Source organism: Leptonychotes weddellii, chromosome 15 (assembly GCF_054177405.1).
Source record: "Leptonychotes weddellii isolate Sample4059 chromosome 15, ASM5417740v2, whole genome shotgun sequence".
Lineage (NCBI taxonomy): Eukaryota > Metazoa > Chordata > Mammalia > Carnivora > Phocidae > Leptonychotes > Leptonychotes weddellii.
The window spans coordinates 12,190,199-12,216,109 of record NC_138383.1 but is presented as its reverse complement, the minus strand read 5'-3'; the positions used below and the strand labels follow the sequence as shown (position 1 = coordinate 12,216,109).

At 43.2% G+C, this 25,911-nt stretch overlaps 1 protein-coding gene across 1 annotated transcript in view; it reads left to right on the top strand.

The window, feature by feature from the left end:
• Positions 1 to 4,125: 4,125 nt before the first annotated feature.
• The window catches only part of HELZ (helicase with zinc finger), a 164,269-nt gene continuing 142,483 nt past the window's right edge, over positions 4,126 to 25,911 (top strand). The window contains exons 1-4 of the mRNA XM_081805952.1: positions 4,126 to 4,189; positions 5,487 to 5,542; positions 6,488 to 6,587; positions 10,391 to 10,447. The gene's annotated coding sequence lies outside the window, so the exon portion shown is untranslated. The remainder of the gene's footprint in view (positions 4,190 to 5,486; positions 5,543 to 6,487; positions 6,588 to 10,390; positions 10,448 to 25,911) is intronic.

Below are 25,911 nucleotides of genomic sequence, written 5' to 3'. Positions count from 1 at the left end.
TATTACTGAAGGAGGAAACACTCAAAAAAGAGGCCATCAAGGCTAAGGCAGAGCAAGGGTGAGAGAGGTCTGGGGATTAGGTCAAAGAAAGGAGACGAGGCTAATTGTGTGACTCTGGCTTCTCTTCTGAATGAGAGGAGTGGAAATCAGAAGGTTGTGTGCACAGGACAGGAAAGATTTGATTTGCATTTTATCCAGACAGGGTGTGGCAGCTACCCTGAGAATGCACTGGAAGGTGGGAATGGCAAGAAGATGACAGTGGTGTGGACCAGAGTGGCAGTGATGGTGGTGATGAGAAACGGTAGGATTCAGGATACATTTTGTAGGCAAAGCAGGATTTGTACATGGGTTGAAGGTGGAGTCTGAGAGAAAGACAGGAGGGACTGTGGTGTGAGCAATTTCAAGGATGGAGTTGCCAAGAATGGAGTTGGGGAAGACCGTGGTGGAACATATTTGTGGGGTGAGATGTCTCTGAGAGATCCAAGTGGGGAGGCAGAGAGTCTGAAGCTCCGAAGAAAGCTCTGGACTCCAGCTCTAGGTTTAAAGTCCTACTTCAGGGTAAAGGTATTTAAAGCCTTAAGACTGAGAGATGGGAAAGAAAAAAAAAAAAAAAAGACTGAGAGATGGTGGGTCAGGGGAGTGTAGGTGAAGAAGAGAGATCTAAGGACAGTCTCGGGGTTGAAAAGAAGGGTTGGCCAGTAAGAGGAATGGGGAGGAGGGGGTGGGGGAGTGGTTGGGGTCTTATGTGGGGCAGTGTTTATCAGGTCAGAATCACAATGGAGTACCACTAATGTTGGCCAAAGAGCCTGTTTCCTCCCCATTCCATTACTATTTGCCCATCTGTAGCTGTGCATGGTCAGAGTGGCCTGAAGAGATGGAAGGCAGGGCCCTCAGCCCCTCATTCTATGCTCCAGCACTTTCACCACCACCACCCTGCTCTGATAAATGTCTGCTCATTCAGGGGCACCTGGCTGGCTCAGTTGTAGAGTGTGTGACTCTTGATCTTGGGGTCATGAGTTCAAGCCCCACGTTGGGGGCAGAGATTACTTTAAAAAAAAATCTTTAAAAAAATGTGTGGTCATTCATTCAAAAAATATTTTGCTGAGTGTCTATATATGTGCCAGGCCCTAGTCTAGGCACTGAGGGGACAAGCCAGATGAGGCCTGTGTCCTTGTGGAGCTTACACTCTAATGGGGTTGGGGCCCATAATAGACAAACATGATCATTTCTTTTTTTTTTTAAGATTTTATTTATTTATTTGACAGAGAAAGTCACAGCGAGAGAGGGAACACAGCAGGGGGAGTGGGAGAGGGAGAAGCAGGCTTCCCGCTGAGCAGGGAGCCCGACGCGGGGCTCCATCCCAGGACCCTGAGACCATGACCTGAGCCGAAGGCAGATGCTTAACGACTGAGCCACCCAGGTGCCCCCAACATGATCATTTCTAATGCAGGGTAAGCGAATAGTGAGTGACCTCTTTTGGTTAAGGGGATCAGGAAAGTCCTCTTGGAGGAGGTGACTTTTGAGCAGACAGCTGAAAAGATGATGCTCATCAGATGTGGCGTGACCAGGTTCTCAGTGGAAGGAAGTTTGGGGTGTTGCAGGGGAAGACAAGGCCAGTGTGCCGGATCACGGCCAGGGAGGGAGGGAGGCTGCACCCCCTCACACAAGAGTTTGTAGGCCACAGTGAGGAATTTGGATTTTCTTCCAATTGTGAACAGGCCATCTTTGATGGGGTTAAGCAGAGGACTCCAGCATTAACATTTCAGGCATGCCATAGGGTTGGTCAGATGGAGAATGGACTGCAGGGGGCAGAGTGGAAGCAGGGAGAAGAGTGAGGAGGACATCTAGCTCAGGCAACAGGTGGTGTCTTGGACAAGGATGTACCAGGCTGCACACTGGAGCAGATTAGTGGGCCAGCAGTCACAGTAAACTGAGCTTCTCTGGGTTGCATATGCAAGGCAACAAAAGGTACCTACTAAGGAAGCCTTTGGGAGGCATAGTTCTTGGCTGCTCCAGCCTGCCCCCCCATTCAGTGTTTAATTATAGGCAACTCAGACCACACACCTAAAGTGCCATGTAAACACAAAGGAACCATTAAATAAGTACATAGGAGTGTCTAAGCAAGTGCACAAGGAGAACTGGAAAAGGAGTAACTAGGGTACCCCGTGAAAAGTAGACTTTAGATCCTTTAGATGGGAGGGGCAGCCCATTTTTCAGAGAGGAGCAGCAGAGGGTCCTCTGAGTGCCCTCCCTCTAGTCCACAGGTCCTGCGTGGCTGCATGTGCCGCAACAGCTAAGAACCTGGCTCCAGGCCTCAGTTTCCCAAGCTCAGAGAAGCGGGTGACTCAGGCGAGGTCCTTCTCCAGCACGCCTCGTTCTGTGCCGGCTGGGAGTGACTCATTACCTTGTTCCCTCCCTCATGGCTGACCCCGGGCCAATCCCTTAATGAGTCTACACCTCACTCCACTCATCTGGCCGGGACAATTGCCTGGTGGGTTTTTTTTTTTCTGTTCCCTGGGGGCAGGGCTCGTGTCAGCAACCATGCAGGTTTCTGGAGGGAAAAGTAGTGCAGAGAGAGAAGAAGTTGTCGTAGGGTCTGGAGGGGAGCAAAACCTAAGGATAGACCCAGGCCCTAGGCACTCCCTGTGCACCGAAGAGGGAGGTTAAATGCCCGCGCATTCTTCTAATTTCAGAACCCTTCAACAACATTTTGTACCGAACACAGTTTCACAAGCATTGATGTCCTAGAGGATTTTCCTTTGGACACCTCCTTGTAAAAGCTTGCTTGGAAAAAAAAAAAAGGCAACCAGAGAAGCCTCCCAAAGTCTGCATAGCAGAGTACCAGAGTCCCTAGGAAGGGAGAGAGCTGGGCGACTGACCAAGCGGCTCCAGGGGGCATGGGACCACCGCGCGAGGGTGCGGGCGAGTCCTACGCTCACCCCGCGCAACCCAAAAGCCCGCGGCGGGTTTCGGGGAGAGGTCTGCGCCGTGCAAAGAGCCCGCGGGCGTGAGCGGGCTGCGGAGTTGTTCGCCCCGCGTCTCTGCGCCCCCTACTTACAGCGCACCCCGTCGCAAACAGGCGACTCCGGGCGTCCCCCCACAACTCCCAGGCGGGAGTGGCGCGGGTAATCCTCCCCTTGCCCAGCCTCTAGGGCTCGCCTTCCTGCTGGGATCCGGCAGATGGACCCAGGTGGGCGCACCCTCCTGCCAGCCCCGTACCCTCTCCTCTCGCGGATTCTCCCAGAGCCCTGGCGCGCCTCCCCGTCCGGGTCGGATCCAACAGCCTGAGCCCCCCGAGTTACCTGCCCCGGGAAGTCACAGTCCGCATTCTGCCTAGAATGCGAAAGGGTGGACTCGGCAGTGCCTAAAGTCACATTCCTAGGGGAGGGGTCCCCACCTAGAGGGTCGCGGATCACGTTACCCGCCGAGGGGAGGAGACAGCGGGAGGGAGATCAAACGGGTAAAAGTTCCATTTAGCTTGTTACTTCTCCCCAACCCCCAAACGCGCGTTGACGCCGGTTGACTGGGGGCCAGCGTCCGCCCAGGTCCTGGAGCCCGACGGCCCCGGAACGCGCTGCCAGGATAGAGGCACCTTTCCGCCTGCGGATGCGGGAGTGAGAGCGCCGACGGGTCTGCGGTGCTGCCGGGCTCCCGGCCCTGCAGGCGACCCCCGGCTGCCCCGGGGTAGGGAGCCGGCCGCAGAAGCCCGCCGCCGGGCACCGAGGATCTAGAGCAATAACAGACGCATAAATGCGCATAAATAAATCAATGAGCAGCTCTCTGCTGCCAGCAGCAGGGAAACCTCGGGCTGATTAAATGCAGACGTGGGGTGTCTGCCAGGGCAGGAGGGCGGCGGGGCAAAGGGAACAGGCGTGGAGGCGAGGGGTGGGGGGAAGGGAACCCAGGGGCAGGAGCCAAGAGGAAAACCCAAAGCCACATTTTTAAAATGGTGAATTTTAAATGCAAACAGCCCGGAGGAGGGGAGGGGGCCCGGCTGCAGGCGCCCGAGCCGGCCCGCCAGCCGCGGCAACTTTCCGGGCGGGAGGTGCGGCCGGAGGGGCGGCGCCGGCGGCGGGAGGCGGGAGTCGGGGGCCGAGGGGGGGAGTCACTTTAAAGGCTCTTTCTTACCCATAATGCTTTGTGGGGACGTTGACAAGTGGATCCAAGATGGCGTAGAAAGTAATGACAGGTAAGTCCTGACTTCCCCCTTCTCTGCTGCTGGGACCGCTCCGCGAGCTGCCGGAGCCCTCTGGGGAGGAGACCTGACTCCCCTCCGGTCCCCGGGGCCCCGGGAGGGGCGGCCCTCGGACGGGCTGGGGACCCAGGCGGCCCGCGGCGGGGCCTGGGAAGCGGGGCTCTTCGAGGCGAGGCCCGGACGCTGGGGCTGTTTACAGCTTCTTCCCCTCCTCGGTCCCCTTCCCCTCCGCTGGGGGCCGCGGCGCCCGGGGCCCAGGCGGTGGAGGGGGCTTTGCAGACCCGGGCCGCGAGCCTGCGGGAGGTTTCTCCTGCCGCGGGCACTCCGGGGAGGGGGGGGGTCGAGCCGCCTTGCACGCTCCCCTCCTCCGGGTCGCGGCTGGGGGTGGGGAGGGTGCGGGCCTCCCACGCCCCGCTTGATCGCCCCCTCAGGGCTCGGACTTGCGGCGGTGGGGCGGGGGCCGAGGGTGGGCGTCGGCAAAAGTGGGTCAGGGGTGCGCCCCCTCCCTCCCCCGCCGGGGGCTGTTGCCTGAGCTTCACTTCCCCCCCCGCCCCCCTCTTCGGAAATTCTCATTGGCCCACAAGCACATCAACAAAAATAAAAACAGACTTATCTTTTTTTGGGAGATTCTTTTAAGACTCCCCTTCTCTAGGGCTAAGGACTGCAGTTTTATTTAGGGAACTTTGGTTCTTCTACCCCCAAATTATTTGAGCTTTCTGCATCCTCTCCTTCGCTGAGGATCCTTCAGACAGGGCTGGAAGCCAGGGTCTTAGGGTTCTTCTTGGATTGGGATCCTCAGGTTTTGTTTGAAACTCAAAATTGTTATTGCTTCTCCCTCACAACTTAGACTTTTCAGGCAAATCGTTAATATAATATGGATAACTCTAGAGACAGTGGATGCCGGGTGGGGGGGGGTGGGGGGGGGAGAGGAGTTGTCCTGGCTAGTTTGTTCTTAATTTTGGCCTCTCTTGAACTTATATTGATGAGGCTTCCTGTCCTTCATTTCTTTTCTTCTTTTGAAAGTAACATCAATCAGTGCCGAAAGAGATGGCTTTTTTTACGTTTTGGATCTTAAGAGCATTTTATAGTCTGTTCTTCCATCACATAGAAAGGAAATGTTTTTACTTGAAAGCAAAATAATCATTTACAGAACTGCATACTGTACCATTTTGGTAACTTTTTCCATTTGAAATTTAGAAGCCCTCTCACTTGGGGCTGATGAAGTATTTGCTACTGATCATGTCTGTTGGTGGTGTTGTACAGACACATTTTACTTTTCTGTTTGCCTCAGGAATTGGATGAAGTAATTGATCACTAAAGAACTACAGTGCTGGTGAGATGTGTAAGGTGAGACTGCAGTTAAGAATGATTTACCTTTTTCCCTTCTTTATTTTAATCAACGCATAAGGGTGAGGCTGAAACTAAGTAATTTGATGGGACCATCTTTATTTTCCAAATATCTCAATCAGTCAAATGGGTGTGTAGAAGGGGTTGCTTTAGAAAGGAAAAATGTGTCAAATGTACCAAACTTAAGTTGTTGCAGCGTAGTTACCCATAGTGGAGCTTATCCAGAGCCAAATGGTACTTGCAGCTATCCTTGATCAGTATCTTCACGGGAGTGGGGGGTAATTATATGTAAATTTCCTTGTGTAACTTTAATTGGGTGTCTTAATTTCATATGTGTATTGGTGTCTATCACATTCTCTACATTGAGTGTTAGTGATTGTTTATGTGGATTTTGTGTGTCCAAGTTACTGGGACTCTTGTCAAGAACACCCTTTCCATTGGAAAGATTGATTTTATGCATCAGTCACTCCTTTTATTTTCTGAGAAATGGAATAGTATTTGTCTCTCCCATAGTTATTTTGAAATAAAAATGATAGTGTTGAGTTTGGGTTAGTTTATTAGGGATAAGACTGGTTTGTCATTATTTTCTGGTCACGTAGTGTGTGAATTGGAAGTGCTGCTCTATCTTCTAATGCTTTGGATTTAAAGGACATTATTGATAAAGTATTAGTGAACTGTTAGTATATTCTATAATGGGGAGGAGGAGAGAAATTTGCTAATTTTACGTTTTTCACAAGCAATTTTCTCAACTTTAAAAATATTTTATTATGGTTTGTTGAGAAAATGTAAAGTTATTAGGGCCCACTGCAGTTGTGTGTGTGTGTGTGTGTGTGTTTTCCCCAACACAAATGGGTAGCCTTTGGATTTTGAAATCCTTTCACAAACTTTACCTATTTCTCAGAACATCTGATTAAGAAGAATAAGCTGTGCTTTATTTTTTTCCAGATTGAGGCATTCTATTGACATTTTGCCTTACAAAAAAAAACAAAAACAAAAACAAAACAAAACTTGGGAGAGGAAGGTGGACGTAAATCAAGATCCTTTTGTAAGTGCATGTGCCACATTTGCTTGTGTTTGAAACTCAGTGCTTGTGTGTATTATAAATATTTTTATTTTTATTCTTGGCAGAGCAAATGTGGATTTTAAAGTTTATTTATTTTCAGCTTACAGATGGAGGCATATTCATGCCTTAGACCTTCCAATCAGATCCTTTTATTTTTATTTATATATTTGAATTTACAGATTACTTTGTGGGAAGGAACCAGTGATCTGCTTCTTAGCCTATGGAGATGTTCATTTGTAGTCTAAAAATGAAATATTTAGGGGCATCTGGCTGGCTCAGTTGGAAGAGCATGAGATTCTTGATCTCTGGGTTGTGAGTTTGAGCGCCATGTTGGGTGTAGAGAATGCTAAAAATAATAAAATGAAAACTTAAAAAATTGAATATTTAGGGGCGCCTGAGTGGCTCAGTCGTTAAGCGTCTGCCTCTGGCTCAGGTCATGATCCCAGGGTCCTGGGATCGAGCCCCGCGTTGGGCTCCCTGTTCGGCAGGAAGCCTGCTTCTCCCTCTCCCACTCCCCCTGCTTGTGTTCCCTCTTTTGCTGTGTCTCTCTCTGTCAAATAAATAAATAAAATCTTTAAAAAAAAAAAATTGAATATTTAGAAATTGGTAATCTCTTGTGGCTAGTGTTGTTTGGCCTGAATTATGTCAAGACATTTTCCGTAATTTTCACACATGTAGACCATGTGAAGCATTAGTATTCACTTCAAAATGAAGTTAGTGATTGGTTATCAAACAAGTTGTTACACTAAATATTCTAAAATAGGAAATACCATAGTATTAAAGGTTGGGGCTAAGTTGAAGACACTGTCTTGTAGCTGAATAAAGAGTAGCTTTTTTAGTCTATCCTTTTGGCTGAGAAGCTAGGACACTATTTTTAGGTTAGTCTGTAGTTTTGGGGAGTCATTAAGTACCTCTCCACCAGGTGGCAAACTTTGATTTTTGCCACTGTGAGGAAGATTTTTCATTTTCTAATATAAAAAATATTCAGTCCCAGGGCACCTGGGTGGCTCAGTCATTGAGCGTCTGCCTTCGGCTCAGGTCATGATCCCAGAGTCCTGGGATCGAGCCCCGCATCGGGCTCCCTGCTCAGCGGGAAGCCTGCTTCTCCCTCTCCCGCTCCCCCTGCTTGTGTTCCCTCTCTTGCTGTGTTTCTCTGTGTCAAATAAATAAAATCTTAAAAAAAAAAAAATTCAGTCCCCATTGTAAAGTCTGTATACATTTATGGACTGTCCAGTTTTTTCCTGGGGAGGGGAGTGATGCCAAAATAATGGAAGAGATCATTCCTACTTGCAGAGGGCCTTGTGTAGTTTTAAAATACACAGCATATTCATAAAAGGCTAAGAATATTGCAGAGGGACCTACAAATAAGTAGACCAGATCTTATACATGCATTTTTATTCCCTGTTTAAGAGGTAGGCTTGGTATTAATGTTAAATAAAAGTTAGTTTATAATTGTCAGACTATATTTAAGATCCAAATACTGGCTCAGCGCAAGAAATACTGTCCTTTGCCTGTTGTTTCAGATGTGTAGAGGATTTTGGGTCAAGTTTATCGACTTGTTGATAAACAAGATAGGGTGAGGAGCTACTTAAAAATTATAAGCAAATTGTTATAGGTATTTATTTTTATAAACTTAGATAAGTGTACGTTCAAATATAATTTGATTTCTAAGTAATATTTTGAAATGTTTTCTGGGAAAGAACTATGTTACGTGTGGAGAATGTGGCCACACCAGCTTACAGTTCGTTTAAATTGATGGGTGTAGTCAGGATTTATGTAGCATTGGCTAGAAGCAACATAAAACGTAGTGGTTTGTCACTTCAGGAGTGGCTGAGATAATACTTTTGAGTAATCCTGAATTTAATAGAGTTAATATTCCTCTTTTAAAAATAATATTGTAGATGTAACATGAAGACTTTTAATTTATATATATTAAATATATTAGTACATGTAATATAGTTTTTAAAAGCTATCAATTGTCTAAAACAAATTGAAAGTTTTTCAACATACTGCCAGATAGTCATACCAACTTGTTTACTTGTATAAATCGTGCTGGATCATTTTCTCTAAGAGCAGGAAGTTGTCTGGTAAAACCAGAGTTTGTATATTCATCTTGCTTTTGAACCAAAAACCCCCTGATTCATCATTAGATCTTCAAAGAATCCATGGCGCATTTTTTGACTGAACCATTCTGAAGTGTGAATGTTTGTGATTTTTGTTATTTCTGTGCCGTATTTTAGGTGTTCTCAGCACATCTGAATTTGCCTTTTTGCTTTCTTCTGTGGAAATTCTCCTTGCGGTGAAAATATTCCTGTAAGGCGAGCTTCCTGTCACTAGGCAATATGATAATTAATATAGTTTTAAACAATTGTTTTTTTATTTTTAAAGATTTTATTTACTTATTTGAGAGAGAGCGAGAGAGATCACAGAGGGAGAGGGAGAGGAGGGAAGCAGACTCCCTGCTGAGCAGGGAACCCAATGCGGGGCTCGATCCCAGGACCCCGAGATCCTGACCTGAGCCGAAGGCAGACACTCAACCAACTGAGCCACCCAGGCACCCCTTAAACAATTATTTTTATGTAAAAACTGATGCATGCTATAGTAAACAAAATTGAACAGTACTTAAGTTTATAAAGTTAAAAAGATTTATTTTTATTTTTTTTAAAGATTTTATTTATTTGAGAGAGAGTGAGAGGAGGAAGAGAGAGAGAGTGAGCTCAAGCAGGGGGAGCACAGGCAGAAGGAGAGGGAGAAGCCGACTCCCCGCTGAGCAGAGATCCCAGGACCCTGAGATCATGACCTGAGCCGAAGGCAGACGCTTAACTGGCTGAGCCACCCAGGTGTCCAGTAAAAAAGATAAAAAAAAAAAAAAAAGACTTTGTTCTCCTTACTCCATCTTCAGTTGTGTTCCCCTGAGCTGACCCTTAGAAAACAGTTGGTGTCATTTGGCTTTTGGAAGGCCTCTCTGTTGCCGGTGTGTACTAGTAGTAGTGAAAGCAGAGGGAGAAGTCGGGGAAGGCATGGGCACTGAACCAGTTTAGATGTTACGCAGGGACTCTTCTGCTCCTATTTCCTGCGATGTTAAGTAATATTGATAATCTTAAACTACCATCAGTTTAAGATAACTGTAATTGAATTGTTAGTGAAACAGTTAATTCCATTGTCAGGTTGGTACAGTTTTGATTTGTTGATCTTTTAAGGAAATAAATACTTGGGAATTGAATTCATATAACCTTAGGGCTGGGGGTAATGGTGGTAATTACCAGCTGTAGAATTTTATGATAAACTGCACAGTATGTTTACTATAGGCTTTTTATAACTCATTATCTTTCCCGTAATTCTCATAACAACCCTAAGATAGTTGTTATTTCCATTTTGCAGAGGAGAAAATTTAGGCCAAATGTGAACTAGCTAACAAATGTCCTAAGACTGGTAAGTTGTGGTGCTGGTGTTCTGTCTTGGAGAGCCTGTGCTCTTTCCACTGTAATGTGCTCTGCTACTTCTTTCTAGTCTGTTTTCTTTTCCAGATGAGGATTTAGGCCTGCAGAAGTCAAGTGACTTGCCCAAGGTCACCCAGCTAAGTAATAGCAACAATAAACCAAACTTTTATCACTGGTCTCTTATCTCAGGACTTTTGGTCCTGGCTGGTTATGCTACATTTTACTGAAATACTATGGACCAAAAGACCATACACTGTGAATACTGGATACAAATGCTTCAGAACTGATACATCAGCAAAGGTGTTTTCTACTATGTATTTAAAAGCTTCCTTTTCTCTCTTTCAGAAATTATAAAGAGCTCTGATGGGCTATTTGGGTGATACCCAGTGCAGTGAACTGCAGGTGAGTAAGGTTTAGGAAAGCTTTATTTAGAAAACAAGAACTTGGTAGTGCTTGAGAAGGTGACAAGAGAGGCTTAATCTGGAGGGCGAGTCCGTCCAGGAAGAATAAGGTGGGGATGCGGACAGCGGTGGAGTGGGAGTGGGGGGTGGGGAATGATGTTGGGCAGTAGTGAGACCGTGGAAACCTGAAGATGCAGGTCCCGACTGAATTGGCTCCTTCTGGAACAGACAGGATGACGATGAACATCCCATGAAGAGACTGCTTGCCGCTTTGTCAGAGTTTGTTTGGAGAGGAGTGAGGGTAGGTTAATCTTCCACTCATGTTCTGAATGAGTAACTGCACAGGGTCTCATCCTATCTGCATATGATTGGAGCTTGAGAGGCCCTTCAGTTTTTGTGTCAACATTCTGGAGTGGTAATCACCCTGTGCTCTGATGAACTTGGTTAAGTATTGAATAGTTTGTTTATCCTGGTATCTGCTGTGTATGTATTGTCATGAATGATTGTATATATCTGCATTTTAGATACTGAGTCTAGATACTGAGAACACAGCAATAGAAACACAAGGTTAAACTTTTTTCCTAATGGTTAGATTTATTAGGCCTCCAAATTATTTATCTTTCGCTGAAATTCCCTTCTAAGAAAGGCAATTTAGTCTTTATTATTTCTGATTCACAATAACTAATTTTTTTGGTCCATTATTGTATCTTGGTCTTTTTTTTTTTTTTTTTTTAAAGATTTTATTTATTTGACAGAGAGAGAGATAGTGAGAGCAGGAACACAAGCAGGGGGAGTGGGAGAGGGAGAAGCAGGCTTCCTGCTGAGCGCGAGCCTGATGTGGGGCTCGATACCAGGACCCTGGGATCATGACCTGAGCTGAAGGCAGACGCTTAATGACTGAGCCACCCAGGCGCCCCTGTATCTTGGTCTTTCATTATTAGACGTGGTGATATTACAGAAAAAACAATTAGAAGACTGCTTTAATTTTATCCTTGTGGAGCATCAGTGCTAAAAATTATGTTTTGATATATTCAGTCCTAGTCTTTTGTTAGACTTCACCAGCTCAAGAAAGCTTCATCTGTTAATAAAATGACTTGCCATCCTGCCTTATGGACTCTGGCTGGGTGAGATTTTTAAGACATGGCCAGCTACTTTTTACCCATCTGCTTTAAGCTGGAGTTTTTAGTTTTCAGTTCTTTGTTCTTAAAGTAACTTTTCTTTTTTTTTTAACTGTACCTTGGTCTCCTGGCCCTTAGTTCTTTGATTTGTCCGTGATTCCATACTGCTTTTTTTTTTAACTGTGATACAGTCCACTACTGAGTCAGCAAGTTGGCTTTGAGAATCCCAGAAACTTTAATGTGACAATACTATATACTTTCAGGGTTTATAATTGAATTTGGGCTTGGCTGTTTGCTGATTGCTAAAGTAACACACAGCTGTAGGCATTCTTTCTTTTAGAGTTTATGTTTGTTTTTCATGATTTGGGAGTTCAAAACAGTTGAGGTGGTTTGTTGGCCTTGGAAAGCTGGGGTCTGGGGGTGTCATATAGAGGTCATTGTGATAAGGAATGCATCAGAGTTCTCAGTTAAGGCCAAAATGAGCAGTGGAAGGGAGGGGTGGACCTCTTCTTGAGACTCTTGAGGCTCTATCGAGCTTATATCCTGGAACCCCTCTGTTTCCTCAGTATGGGGGAACTTTCTTTTTTATGTTAAGAAGAATAGATATTAAATAAATTGTTAAATATTTAGATTATTGCCCTAAAAAAGTTGATTTTTGTTTTGGTGTTCCATTAAAATATATATTTTTGTATGTAAGCATATGTATATATATGTGAGTATATACACACACATACATATTTTTTCTTTTTTTTTTTTAAAATATTTTATTTATTTGACAGAGATAGAGATAGCGAGAGCAGGAACACAAGCAGGGGGAGTGGGAGAGGGAGAAGCAGGCTTCCCGCCGAGCAGGGAGCCCGATGTGGGACTCGATCCCGGGACTCCGGGATCATGACCTGAGCCAAAGGCAGACGCTTAACGACTGAGCCACCCAGGCGCCCTCTTTTTTTCTTTTTAGAAAGAGAGCAGAGCAAGCAAGAACACGAGTGTGGGGGGAAGGGTCAGAGGGAGAGGGAGAAGCAGACTCCCCGCTGAGCAGGGAGCCTGATGTGGGGCTCGATCCCAGGACCCTGGGATCATGATCTGAGCCGAAGGCAGGCGCTTAACTGACTGATTCACCCAAGCACCCCACACATAATATATTTTTTACTCATGTTTAATTATGGTGCATGTAACTTGAATTTTTTCTACTTACTAGATCATGGAACATTTCCATGTTATAGATGTCACAATTTTAATTTATATGCTTACATTTTTTTAAAAAGATTTATTTGAGAGAGAGTATGTGCATATGAGTGAAGGGAGGGGCAGAGGAAGAGAGAGAGAAGCCGACTCCCACTGATCGTGGAGCCTGACATGGGGCTTGATCTCACAATCCGGAGTCATGACTTGAGCCAAAATCAGGAGTCAGACACTCAAATTACTGAGCCACCCAGGCGCCCCTGTATGCTTATATATTGCAAAATATTTCATCAAGTCATGCTCTCATAATTTACTTAAATCTTTCAGTGTTAGGTATTTATGTTGCTCCCTGGTTTTCACTTAGGACTTTACATTATCGTAGATATTATTGGTATTATTTTTTTGACTAATTATATTTCTAGGGTACATTTCTGAGTGTATTGTGTTAAATGGAATGAATGTTTTTATGGCTTTTTGTATATATTGCCGTATAGCTTTTCAAGAATGTTGTACCAGTTTGTACTTCTAACAGATACATGGATATACCTGTTTTACCATAGCTGGACAGAAATACTTAAAAGTTTTTGCTCATTTAGTAGTGTAAAGTGGCATTTGCATTTCTTTGTTCTGTAATGTTGAATTTTACTCTTTCAGTCTCTTTTTGGTGAATTGTTTGTGCATATCCTCTGCTATTTTATGCAATACAGTATTGATGTGAGCTTTGGATAGTAAGGCAAGTATAGCCAGCAAATAAACCGGTGATTATTAAAAAGATAACCAGCACACGTTCAGAGGAAATGTTCAAAGAGGTCTAGATGGTAAGTGATCTTGGAGATAGTGGTTGAAGGGGAACAGGTAGATTATTCTCAGATTCAGTTCCGCAAATGTTTATTGGGCATCCATTGTGTATCGTGTGCTGTGTTGTGTCCTCTGAGTGCCTCCAAGTTATCATTGTGGTGTCTACCTGGTTGAAGGAGGAGGCTACGTGAGAATGCTTGAGACTTGACTAGTGGGGACTCTGGCTGCTGAATTCCCTTTGTGACTGCTTGGAGGGCTGAGGGGATTACTGTCTGGGACATCTTTAACTCATTCATGGCATGCCACTGTGCCTTTGCACAGTCTTTGAGAAGCTCTGTTCTGAGGAATACAAAGAGGAATAAGACCTATTTCCTACTGACAAGGAATGAATTATCTAGTAGGGAGATTAGGGGCACCAGAAAAAGAAAGGACTATTAGGAGTTTGGTAGGTGTTATAAAAGAGGTTCAGCCAAGGTGCTTAGTGGTTAAGTAGAGGGTGTGATACTGCCCCCTTGGGGATATCAAGGAACACTTCAACTGAAGAAGTGGTATTTAAATGGCACCATCAGGAAGGTGAGAAGCAATGGAAAGAACAGGGCATTCTGGAAGGAAGGATAGCTTGAGCAGAGGTGGGGCAGTGGTGTCGGAAATGAGGTGAACATCAGGAAACTGCATGTCCAAACCACTTGGACCCTGGGAGACATAAAGGAACATAGTGGAAGGTGAGGCTGCTGAGAGGTCAGGACTGGGTTTTGGAGGGTCTTAAATGCCAGACCGAGGATGAATAGGATGGATTGGCAGTGAGGAGAAAGAGAGAGGGGGCTTTTTTTTTTTAAGATTTCATTTATTTGAGAGTGAGTGAGAGAGAGAGAGAGAATGAGACGGGGGAGGGTCAGAGGGAGAAGCAGACTCCCCGCTGAGCGGGGAGCCTGAGGCAGGGCTCCATCCTGGGGCATCATGACCCAAGGCAAAAGCAGACGCTTAACCGACTGAGCCACCCAGGCTCGTGAGAGAGGGACTTTAGTTGCAATTCATGGTAATAGTCCAAGGGAGGGATGTTGAGGGCCTGAACTGAACCGATGGCAGTGCATTCAGGAGATATTTTGGAGGTTGAACAGAGAGACGTGGTGACGGATTAGGTAGGAGGGGAAGGGAACAGTAGAGTTCGATGTCTCAAGTCAGAGGTGGTGTTGAGGTTTTCATGCTTGGGTGGCTGGCAGAATAGGCATCGGGAATAGGGAAGTCAGGAGGGGAGAACAGGTCTTAGGGGTTTGGAATAGAGGAGAGATGAATATGGTTTTGTTTGTTGAGTCTGGGGAGCGAGTAGAAAGCTGAAATCAGAATTTTAATCTTAGAAGAAACAGAGGAGGAAATTTGTGAGGTCTCACACTTAATAAAGCCAAGCACGGATGAAGCTTCTTGATTCCCAGTCCAGTGTTCTCTTCCCTGCCTCTCACTGCAAAGTGTTGAAGGTTCTCATCTGGGGGGTTTTCCTCACACCCAGGTGTGCTCAGTTGGGGAATGAGGACTTTATTTTTTAATTAGTAAAATTTTTTAAAAAAGATTTTTATGTATTTATCTGAGAGAGTGAGAGAGAGAGCATGAGCATGGAGGCTGGGAGGAGCAGAGGGGGTGGGAGAAGCAGACTCCTTCCTGGCTGAGCGTGGAGCCTGAGGCGGACCTTGATCCCGGGACTCGGGGATCATGACCTGAGCCAAAGGCAGATGCTTAACTGACTGAGCCACCCAGGCGCCCCTTAGTTAAAATTTGTTATTATGGAACCTTTCAGAGGTTCCACAGAAAGTGGAAAAAGACTACCTGCTGTACCCATTGTCCGACTTGAACGGTTGTTCGTGTTGTATCATCTGATTCTTCCCTCCCCATCAGTTACTTGAAAGCAAATGGGAAGATGAAGTGTGTTGGTGACCTTAAACTTGGTTCATTGGCAGGTAGGGAGAATTTGAACAGTTCAGTAGGGTATGCTTTGAGCTGTCTGAGTATAGTGTAGAGGGAAGAGAAGTAGGATTAACTTCCAGAATCGTGTTCTGCCTCAGACTTTGTGTTTTTGGGCAAATCACTTAAGTCTTTTGAGTCTTAGTTTGTCTGTGAGATGGAGATAAATGATAGCAGCTTTGCAGAATTACTTGAGATAAGATAGGTAAAAAATGCTGTATATACTCTAAACTTTGAGGCTAAACTATGATGCAGATTTTAGTTGTCGGTAATAACAAAAAGGTAGTGCTATTCAACTTTGGGATTCTGTGTTGCTGGCATAAAGTTTATCTTATTCAACAAATTTTTATTTTTCAGCACATACGTCAGGAACCTAGGGCTTCAACAGTGAACAAAATGGACAAAATCCCAGCTTCCATGGAGCTCATATTCTAGATTTGGAGGATAAATAGTGAGCTAATGCTTTTATGACAGTGGGCCAGACACTGTTCTAAGTACTTTTTAAATTTAACCTATTTAGTTCTTGCAAGAGTCTTGGGAGGTGGATACTGTTATTATCCCAATTTTACAGATTTGGAGATTGAGGCAAATTTTTATGTAAATTGTCTCAGGTTGCAATGCCAGGATTGAAATTCAGGCAGATCTGGTTTTAAGTCTGTATACTCTTAACCCCTATCCCATAGAACATTTAAAAGTCATTCATGGCATACTGGTGTTTGATACAAATAAAAAAGGTAGGCCCAGGGGTGCCTGGGTGACTTCAGTCGGTTAAGTGTCTGACTCTTGATTTCAGTTCAGGTCATGATCTCGCGGTTGTGGGATCGAGCCCTGTGTCGGGCTCCACTTGTGCGCGGGCTTGCTCTCTCAAATACATAAATAAATCTTAAAAAGAAAAAAAGGGAGGCCCACGTTGAAATTATTCCTAAACAAGTAAGTTTTCTTCTTATAAAAAACAAAAACCAATGAAAAAAATGGCGTTAGTTTTCTGGAGATGGCGCCATAGTAGTAGTCTTTCTTTTTTCTTTTTTCTTTTTTTAAAGATTTTATTTATTTATTTGAGAGAGAGAGAATGAGAGACAGAGAGCATGAGAGGGGGGAGGGTCTGAGGGAGAAGCAGACTCCCTGCTGAGCGCAGAGCCCATCATGGGGCTCGAGCTCATGATCCTGAGATCATGACCTAAGCCAGAACCAAGAGTCGGACACTTAATTGACTGAACCACCCAGGCACCCTTGTACTTTTAAATTAATTCATTAAATTACACCATCCAGTATAATTATGACTATAATTTTATTTTTTTTATTTTTTATTTTTTATTTTTTAAAGATTTTATATATTTATTTGAGAGAGAGAGAATGAGAGACAGAGAGCATGAGAGGGAGGAGGGTCAGAGGGAGAAGCAGACTCCCTGCCGAGCAGGGAGCCCGATGCGGGACTCGATCCCGGGACTCCAGGATCATGACCTGAGCCGAAGGCAGTCGCTTAACCAACTGAGCCATCCAGGCGCCCCATAGTAGTAGTCTTTCATAGGAAAATATTTTTCCTCCTAACTTTCCATAGGCTTTATCAATTTTCTTGGTTTCTTTGGATACAAATGACTGCCTCAATGGAAGGAAGTCATTTTTCTGCTGACACTTGGGCAGAATCCCTTCTTGAGTGAATCCCCTTCTTAAAATTCTCTTTTACCTTTTCCTCCACTTCCCCACCCTTAACCCCGGGTGAATTGCCTTCTCTGAGCTCTCCTGCTCTCTGTTCTTCCCTGTTCTCACCACTGTGCTGTCCTTACCAGTCTCATCAGCTGCCCCTGTCCTGGGAGAGTCTCTGCTTTCTGCCTTTGCCCTCTCTTCCCTAGCCTGCCTCTCGCCAACTACTCTGGACTTGGCCTTGTGCTTTGGCTTTTCTAAATTTATTTAGTGGGACTAGTTTTCTGCCATTGGCTCTGGCTCTGGCTCTGTGAGCTCTCAGTTCTTCACCAGTAGGGCATACTGGGAAATGGGCAATAAGGAGTCTTTAAGTTTGCATCTGGATTAGGACATGGGCCTCACTGCTTATAAGGAGGGTATCAAGACTTCTGTATTTTTTTTTTTTTTTAAGAAATTTTGGTTAAATAGGCATAACATAAAATTACCATCTTAGCCATACAGTTCAGTGGCAGTAGGTACATTCACGTGCTTATGGGACTGTCCCCACTCTCCGTCTCCAAAACTCTTTCATTGCCCCAACTGAAACTCTGTACCCATTAAACAACAACTCTCCATTGCCCCCTCCCTCAAGCCCCTGGCAACCAGCCTTCTACTTTCTCTCTCTATGAATTTGGCTATTCTAGGTCCCTCATGTAAGTACAATCATACATTGTCCTTTTGTGTCTGCCTCTTTTCACTTAGTATAATGTCTTCAGGGTTCACCTATATTGTAGCTCATGTCATCATTTCCTTCCTTTTTAAGGATAAATAATATGCCATTGTATGTAAGTACCACATTTTTAATCCATTCATTTTTTTTTTTTTTAAAGATTTTATTTATTTATTTGACAGAGAGAGACACAGCGAGATAGGGAACACAAGCAGGGGGAGGGGGAGAAGGAGAAGCAGGCTTCCCGCGGAGCGGGGAGCCCGATGCGGGGCTCAATCCCAGGACCCTGAGATCATGACCTGAGCCGAAGGCAGACGCTTAACGACTGAGCCACCCAGGCGCCCCTCATCTTTTTTTTTTTAAAGATTTTATTTATTTATTTGAGAGAGAGATAGCATGAGCAGGGGGAGAGGGAGAAGCAGGCTCTCTGCTGAGCAGGGAGCCAGACGTGGGGCTCGATCCCAGGACCCTGGGATCATGACCTGAGCCGAAGGCAGCCTCTTAACCGTCTGAGCCACCCAGGCGCCCTTCCATTCCTCTGTTAATAGACACCTGGGTTGCTTCCACCTTTTGGCCGATGTGAATAATGCTGCTATAAACAAGGGTATACAAGTATTTGTTTGAGTCCCTGCTTTTAAGTCTTTTGGAAATTAACCCAGAAGTGGAATTGCTGGATCCTGTGGTAATTCTATGTTTAATTTTTTGAAGAATCACCATACTGTTTTCCATAGTAGTAGCACCATTTTATGTCCCACTAGCTATGTATTTCTCCACATCCTCACCAACACTTGTTATTTTCTGGGCTTTTTTTTTTTTTTTGAGAGAGGGAGCATGCACCTACAAAATGACTGAGAGTGAGAGTGGGCAGGGGGAGAGGGGTAGAAGGAGAGAGAGAATCTCAAGCAGGCTCCATGCCCAGTGCCCAACGTGGAGTCGATCCCACGACCCTGAGATCATTTCCTGACCTGAGCTGAAACCAAGAGTCGGATGCTTAACTGACTGAGCCACCCGGCACCGCTGGATTAGTTTGGGTTTCAAATCACTTTTTTAAGTTAAAGAGAACCATTAGTTTATACTATGAAAATATTTATGCCTATAGGAAAGTTGAAAGACTAGTATAATCAACACTCAGTTGTTAGCATTTGCCATAATTTTCTTTCTCTTTCTCTAAATAGAGTTTTTTTTTCCAGAGCCAGTTGAAAGTTAGTGGCAGACATATTGTATGGTACTTCATTCATACAGGTTTGAATTGTGCAGGTCCACTTAATACATGGAGTGTTTACAGTACAGTAAATGTATTTTCTGTTCCTTGTGATTCCTTCTTCTTTTTTTTTCTTTTAAGATTTATTTATTTAGGGGCGCCTGGGTGGCTCAGTTGGTTAAGCGACTGCCTTCGGCTCAGGTCATGATCCTGGAGTCCCGGGATCGAGTCCCGCATCGGGCTCCCTGCTCGGCAGGGAGTCTGCTTCTCCCTCTGACCCTCCCCCCTCTCGTGTGCTCTCTCTCTCTCTCTCTCTCTCTCACTCTCTCAAATAAATGAATAAATAAAATCTTTAAAAAAAAAAAAGATTTATTTATTTAAGTAATCTCTACACCCAACATGGAGCCTGAGATCAAGAGTTGCATGCTGTACTGAGCCAGCCAGGTGTCCCTCTTGTGATTCTTTTAATAACGTTCTCTTTTCTCTAGTTTACTTAATTCTAAGAATACACTGTATAAGATAACATACAAAGTATGCGTTAATTGACTGTTAGCAGTAAGACTTCTGGGCAACAGTAGGTTATTAGTAGTTAAGTTTTTGGGGAGTCAGAATTATAAACAGATTTTTGACTTCATGGGGGTCAGCACCCTAAGGGTCAACTGTATCTCCTAAGTATGAGGACATTTTTCTTCGTAAACATAATATCATTATCACACCTAAGAATTCAGTAATATTAATGGTTTTACTATCAAATATCAAGTCTATATATATGTTTCCCCATTTGTCCCCAAAATGTATTTTATTTCTTTAGGTTATTACGTCTCTTTAGTTTTTTTTTAGATTGTATTTATTTGAGAGAGTGTGCGAGAGTTGGAGGAGGGGCAGAGAGAGAGGAGAGAGAATCCCAAGGAGAGCTCGGAGCCTGTTGCAGGGCTTGATCCCAGGACCCTGAGATCATGACCTGAGCCGTAACCAAGAGTGAGACGCTTAACTGACCAGGCCACCCAGGCGCCTCTGTTTAGTTTTTTAAAAATTTAGAATACTTACCCCCCCTCCCCGTTTTGTTTTTCATGACAGTGAAGCATGTTGCTTGTTGAAAAACGCAGATGAATAAAAAAATCCATAATCCACCACTCAGAGATACCCACTTTATTTTTTATTTTTATATTTTAAAGATTTAATTTATTTGACAGAGAGAGAGACACAGCGAGAGAGGGAACACAAGCAGGGGGGGAGTGGGAGAGGGAGAAGCAGGCTCCCCACTGAGCAAGGAGCCCAATGTGGGGCTTGATCCCAGGACCCTGGGACCATGACCTGAGCTGAAGGCAGATGCTTAATGACTGAGCCACCCAGGCGCCCCTCCACTTTAATTTTTTAAACAAACTTCTAATTTTGGAGTAATATTAGATTTACAGAAAAGTTGTAAATGTAGTATAGAGTTCTCATGTACTCTTCACCCAGTTTTCCCCATTGGTTTTTTTATTGTTGTTGTTTTTTTAGTTTACACTTGAGCAGAGATTGATTTTTGCAGCTTATCTAAAATCAGGGTCAAAATTCATAGTCACCATACCTGTCACTCCTCTTTTGCAAGTCAAAATTTTCTCAAGAAGTAGTTCCCCCATTGTTAATACCTTACATTTCTATGGTACATTTGTCAAATCTAAGAAACCTTCATTGGAACATTAGTGTTAAGTAATATCCAGATTTTATTTGGTTTTTCCTAGTTCTTCCACTAAAGCCCTTTTTCTGTTCAAAGACCTATCCAGGATCCATGTTGAATATAGTTTTCATGTTTCTTGGGCTATGACTGTTTTTCAGAGTTTCATTGTTTTTGTGACAATTTTGAAGAGTCCTGGTCAGGTATTTCTCTTTCTTACCTTCTCTCCTTCTCTCTCTCCTCCTTCCCTCCTTCCTCCCTTCTTCCCTTCTTCCTTCCTTCTTTGTTTCCTTCCTTCCTTCCTTTCGAAGATTTATTTATTTATTTGAAAGAGAGAGTGTGCATGAGTGAGCCAGGAAAGGGGCAGAGGTAGAGGAAGAGAAAGAATCCCAAGCAGACTCCACGCTGAGCGCAGAGCCCTTTGTGGGGCTCCATCTCACGACCCTGAGATCAGGACCCGAGCCAAAGCCAAGAGCCGGACACTTAACTGACTTAGCCACCCAGGCACCCCTGGTCGGGTATTTCATAGAGTGTTCCTCAGTTTGGGTTTGTCTGATGTTTTCCTCATGATTAGACTGGAGTTACAGGTTTTGGGGAAGGAATACTCACTCTTAATATTTTGTTTCGGGGCGCCTGGGTGGCTCAGTCGGTTAAGCGGCTACCTTCGGCTCAGGTCATGATCCTGGAGTCCTGGGATCGAGCCCCGTGTCGGTCTCCCTGCTCAGCGGGGAGTCTGCTTCTCCCTCTCCCTCTGCCTGCCTCTCTGCCTGCTTGTGCTCTCTATGTATCTGTCAAATAAATAAATAAAATCTTAAAAAAAAAAAAATTTTGTTTCATATCTTGGCTTTTTATGTAACATTCAATACATATGTTTTATAAAGTAGGATTATATATTGTATTATTTTATAATCTACTTTTTTTTTTACTTTACCAAAACTTGTTTTTACTTACATATGGGAGTAGGAAACTCTGTACCGAGTTTCAAACGCTGATGTGAAAATACAGTTTTAGAACATAGACTGTTGGTAAATTAAAGACAGCTTTTAAGAATGATGATGGTGGTGGTGGTACCATTTTGTTTTAATTATGCAGTTGGCTTTTTTTAAAATCGATTTATGTTTTATTTAAAAAGCTCAACTGTTTGGGATTATGATGTGTTTACAAGTCTCCACAGATAATCTAAAAGGGAAAATAAAGAAATACAAAGAATAGAAAATGTTTTTTAGTAAAAACATTTTCTTTGCAAGTAGCAACCTTTTCTAGAAAGTCAGTCTTTTAATTTGATTGCTTCATAAATATGGGTTTTTAAATGTATATTTTTTTATAGATTAGTAGGCATGTTAGATGATTTGAGAGGAGACTCAAACTTTTCAAGAAATAATTTGGAATTATTGAAAGAAGGCTGTTTCCAGCATTGCTGGCAATTCTAAACTATGGGTCAAGAAAAGTCAGACTAATAGATGGAAAAAAACCCCTCAATTTTAGCTGTTGATACAACTTTTAAAATTTAGTTTTTCTTGTTTTTATCATTTTAGTTACTAAGACAGATGGTGGAAGGTCCATTAGGATATTTCTTTTATGTACTTAAAACATTTTACTTTGCTATTGAATTTCATGCATTCTGCAATTTTTCATAAAGATTTTCATAATTTTCATAAAGAGAATTTACCTTTTTCATAAAGAGAATTTACCTCTTTATGAAAGAGATTATTCAAAATGCAATATGAGTGATTTTAGTTTCTAGTTTTCTTCTCAGTGGGCTGAGTCGCTCATCTAATGCTTCTTGCATGCTCAGAGATTTTATAAGAGTTTTAGAGAAAAATGCAAGTCTGGGTAAATATTAAATACAGTACAGTGAATAAAATTTTCTTTACTTTGCAGAATATTTTGCCTTTGTATCCCATAGAACCATGACAGATTCCAGTTTTGGATAAAAGCAGATAAATTTAAAGATAACACAATATTCCTCTTTATGACTTAGAATTCTAATGAGTACTGAATTTTGTACAGGACAGTTCTTGGAATGCTTGGCATTCAGGTTATTTTAGGCCATCTCTTTGGGAAATTCAATTAAAGTATTTACTGAATGGCTTTAGTGAATTGTTGTCTTGGGGATATAAATGATATAAAATATGACCCCTATTTATAAGATGGTTGTGTGGGCAGATAAAACATCTTATATATTTAATTCAAAATAATAAATGATTAAGAGGCCAAATCATTCTATAGGAAGTAGTGATGGTTTGGGAGGGAGAACATTTTAGGAAAGTTAAGTCTGGGAGCATTCATTTAAAGCTGAGTAGGAGTTAGGTTCAGAGACAGGAGGGAAAGGACATTCAGGCAGTGGGAAGGGCATTGTCAGAGACTCAGAAGCCTGACTGTCCTTTGGGAGTGGTGGGAAAGTTAGGCTGTAGCCAGGCTGTGGGTGGCCTGGACATCTGGTAATGAGCCTGGACATTATTTTATAGGCATTTCAGAACCACCATGCCACCTCTGGAGTAATGGTTCTTTTTTTTTTTTTTTAAAGATTTTATTTATTTATTTGAGAGAGAGAGAATGAGACAGAGAGAGCACATGAGAGGGGGGAGGGTCAGAGGGAGAAGCAGACTCCCTGCCGAGCAGGGAGCCCGATGCGGGACTCGATCCCGGGACTCCAGGATCATGACCTGAGCCGAAGGCAGTCGCTTAACCAACTGAGTCACCCAGGCGCCCTGGAGTAATGGTTCTTAACTTTTTGTGTCCCTGAGGAAGCATGACACCCTTCTAGTGGCGTCACTGTCCCCCCACAGCTGTGCTGCTGAGTCTGGAGAACGGGGCATGCTCTGATATGCTTTCCTTAATCCACTGGGCTAGGTCATATGGGTTATTTTAATACTGTATCAATCTGGCTTTTCTTCTTTTGTCACAATACATTTACTTTCCAGAAGAGTCTTGTTTTCAGAATAATAGAGTTTCCACAGGGAAAATAACAATGCATGAGGCAGATTAAAGGCAAATTACTGACTTTGTAAAAAAAGTGAATCTCTTAATTTTTTCCTAGCAATTCTTCCTTTAAATTTTCGTTTTGTTAGTCATGTAAAGAAACTTATGTATTTTATTGTATGTGTCTTTTAAGTTTTCCTATGGTTTTATTGTTTATGTAACTTAATAATTAAGGACAACTTGGGGCACCTGGGTGGCTCAGTTGGTTAAGCGACTGCCTTCGGCTCAGGTCATGATCCTGGAGTCCCTGGATCGAGTCCCTGGATTGAGTCCCGCATCGGGCTCCCTGCTCAGCAGGGAGTCTGCTTCTCCCTCTGACCCTCCCCCCTCTCATGTGCTTGCTGTCTCTCAAATAAATAAATAAAATCTTTAAAAAAAAAAATAATTAAGGACAACTTGGAGTCTAATCAAGACCCGATTATGGCTGTTAGTGAGTGGATAGTTCTAATGTCCAGCAAAACTCATCATCAGTCTTCGCAAATCTTGACAAATGCTGTCCGATTCATTCCACCTAAGTTAATTATGAGGAAGATAATTTTTTTGTTTCTGATGGAAACAAATGTATAAGACAGTATAGAAATCATCTTCAATTTAGATTGAGGAAATTTTATTTACTACCATTGGCTCCTGCTGTTGGTCACAGTTTATTTTTTTTGAAGTCTGTCTGTAGTCAAATAAGCTTTACCTCTTTTGAAATGAAGGAGGAACATAACTACATTAACAAGAAAAGTTAATTTAGGGAAGATAACTGATTTTTTTTTTTTTTTTACAATAAAATACATTTCATGACTTGATTTCATGGTGGTCTTTCTTATACTGTTACAGAAAGAAGTCCACAGTGGGAAAAGAATGATGCTTTTAAAAATCACCTTCCTTTTTATCATCTATTACTGAAGATGTCTTAGTCCAGGCCTGTCTACCTACCACCTTTGTGGTGCACTGTTGATTGCATTTTTCTTCCAATATTTACTTTTGGTCCTGAACAGATTACTTAGCGATGATGGAATTCTTCAGAAGTATTCTATATTTTGTGCCAAGTGAACTCAGTGATTGCTCTATTTGGAGATATTCTTTCTGAGCCTCCATTCTTGCCTCTAAAACGTACATGCATGGAAAGGGAAATGTGTAGAAGTTTTTCATTTATTAACAACACTTACCCTTCTGTATCTATTTCCAGTTTTTAAAAAACATGTTAATTGTGACATTGCGATTTATATTTTAAAAGTAATTTTAAAATTTTACTTTGAAATTATCATACTGTGAAAGTGGCTTTTTTCTTTTGGTAATAAAAATTTTTCAATTTAAAACATGTATAGTTTTTGCAGACATTCCCACAGTCAGGATACACACTGTCGTCATCCCAGAAAACTCCCTCATGCGCTACTTGTGTAGTTATCCATCCCCATTCCATCACCCCTGCAACCACTGACCTTTTTCCATCCCTATAGTTTTGGCTTTTTGAGAATATAATACAAATGGAATCATACCCTGTTAAGCTTTTGAGACTGGGCTCTTTTATTCTTTCAGATTCATCTAAGGTATTACATGTATTGCAAATTTATTCTTTTTTTATTGCTGAGTAGTTTTCCATTGTCACTTATTAAAGGATATTTGGATTGTTTCCAGTTTTTAGCAGTTATGAGTAGAGCTGCTGTAAACATCTGTGTATAGATTTTTGTGTGAACATACGTTTTCATTTCTCCAGGGTAGCTGTCTGTGGGGAGAGGGGATTGCTGGGTCATACAGTGAGTATATGTTTAACTTTTTTTTTTTTATAAAGATTTTATTTATTTATTTGAGACAGAGAGAATGAGATACAGAGAGCATGAGAGGGAGGAGGGTCAGAGGGAGAAGCAGACTCCCTGCCGAGCAGGGAGCCCGATGCGGGACTCGATCCCGGGACTCCAGGATCATGACCTGAGCCGAAGGCAGTCGCTTAACCAACTGAGCCACCCAGGCACCCTATGTTTAACTTTTTAAGAAACTGTCAACCCTTTTTCTGGAGGGGTTGTACCATTTTATTTTATTTTTTTAAGGATTTTATTTATTTATTTGAGCGAGAATGAGAGAGAGAACGCGAGAGGGGGGAGGGTCAGAGTGAGAAGCAGACTCCCTGCTCAGTAGGGAGTCCGATGTGGGGCTCGATCCTGGGACTCCAGGATCATGACCTGAGCCGAAGCAGTCGCCTAACCAACTGAGCCACCCAGGTGTCCTGGGTTGTACC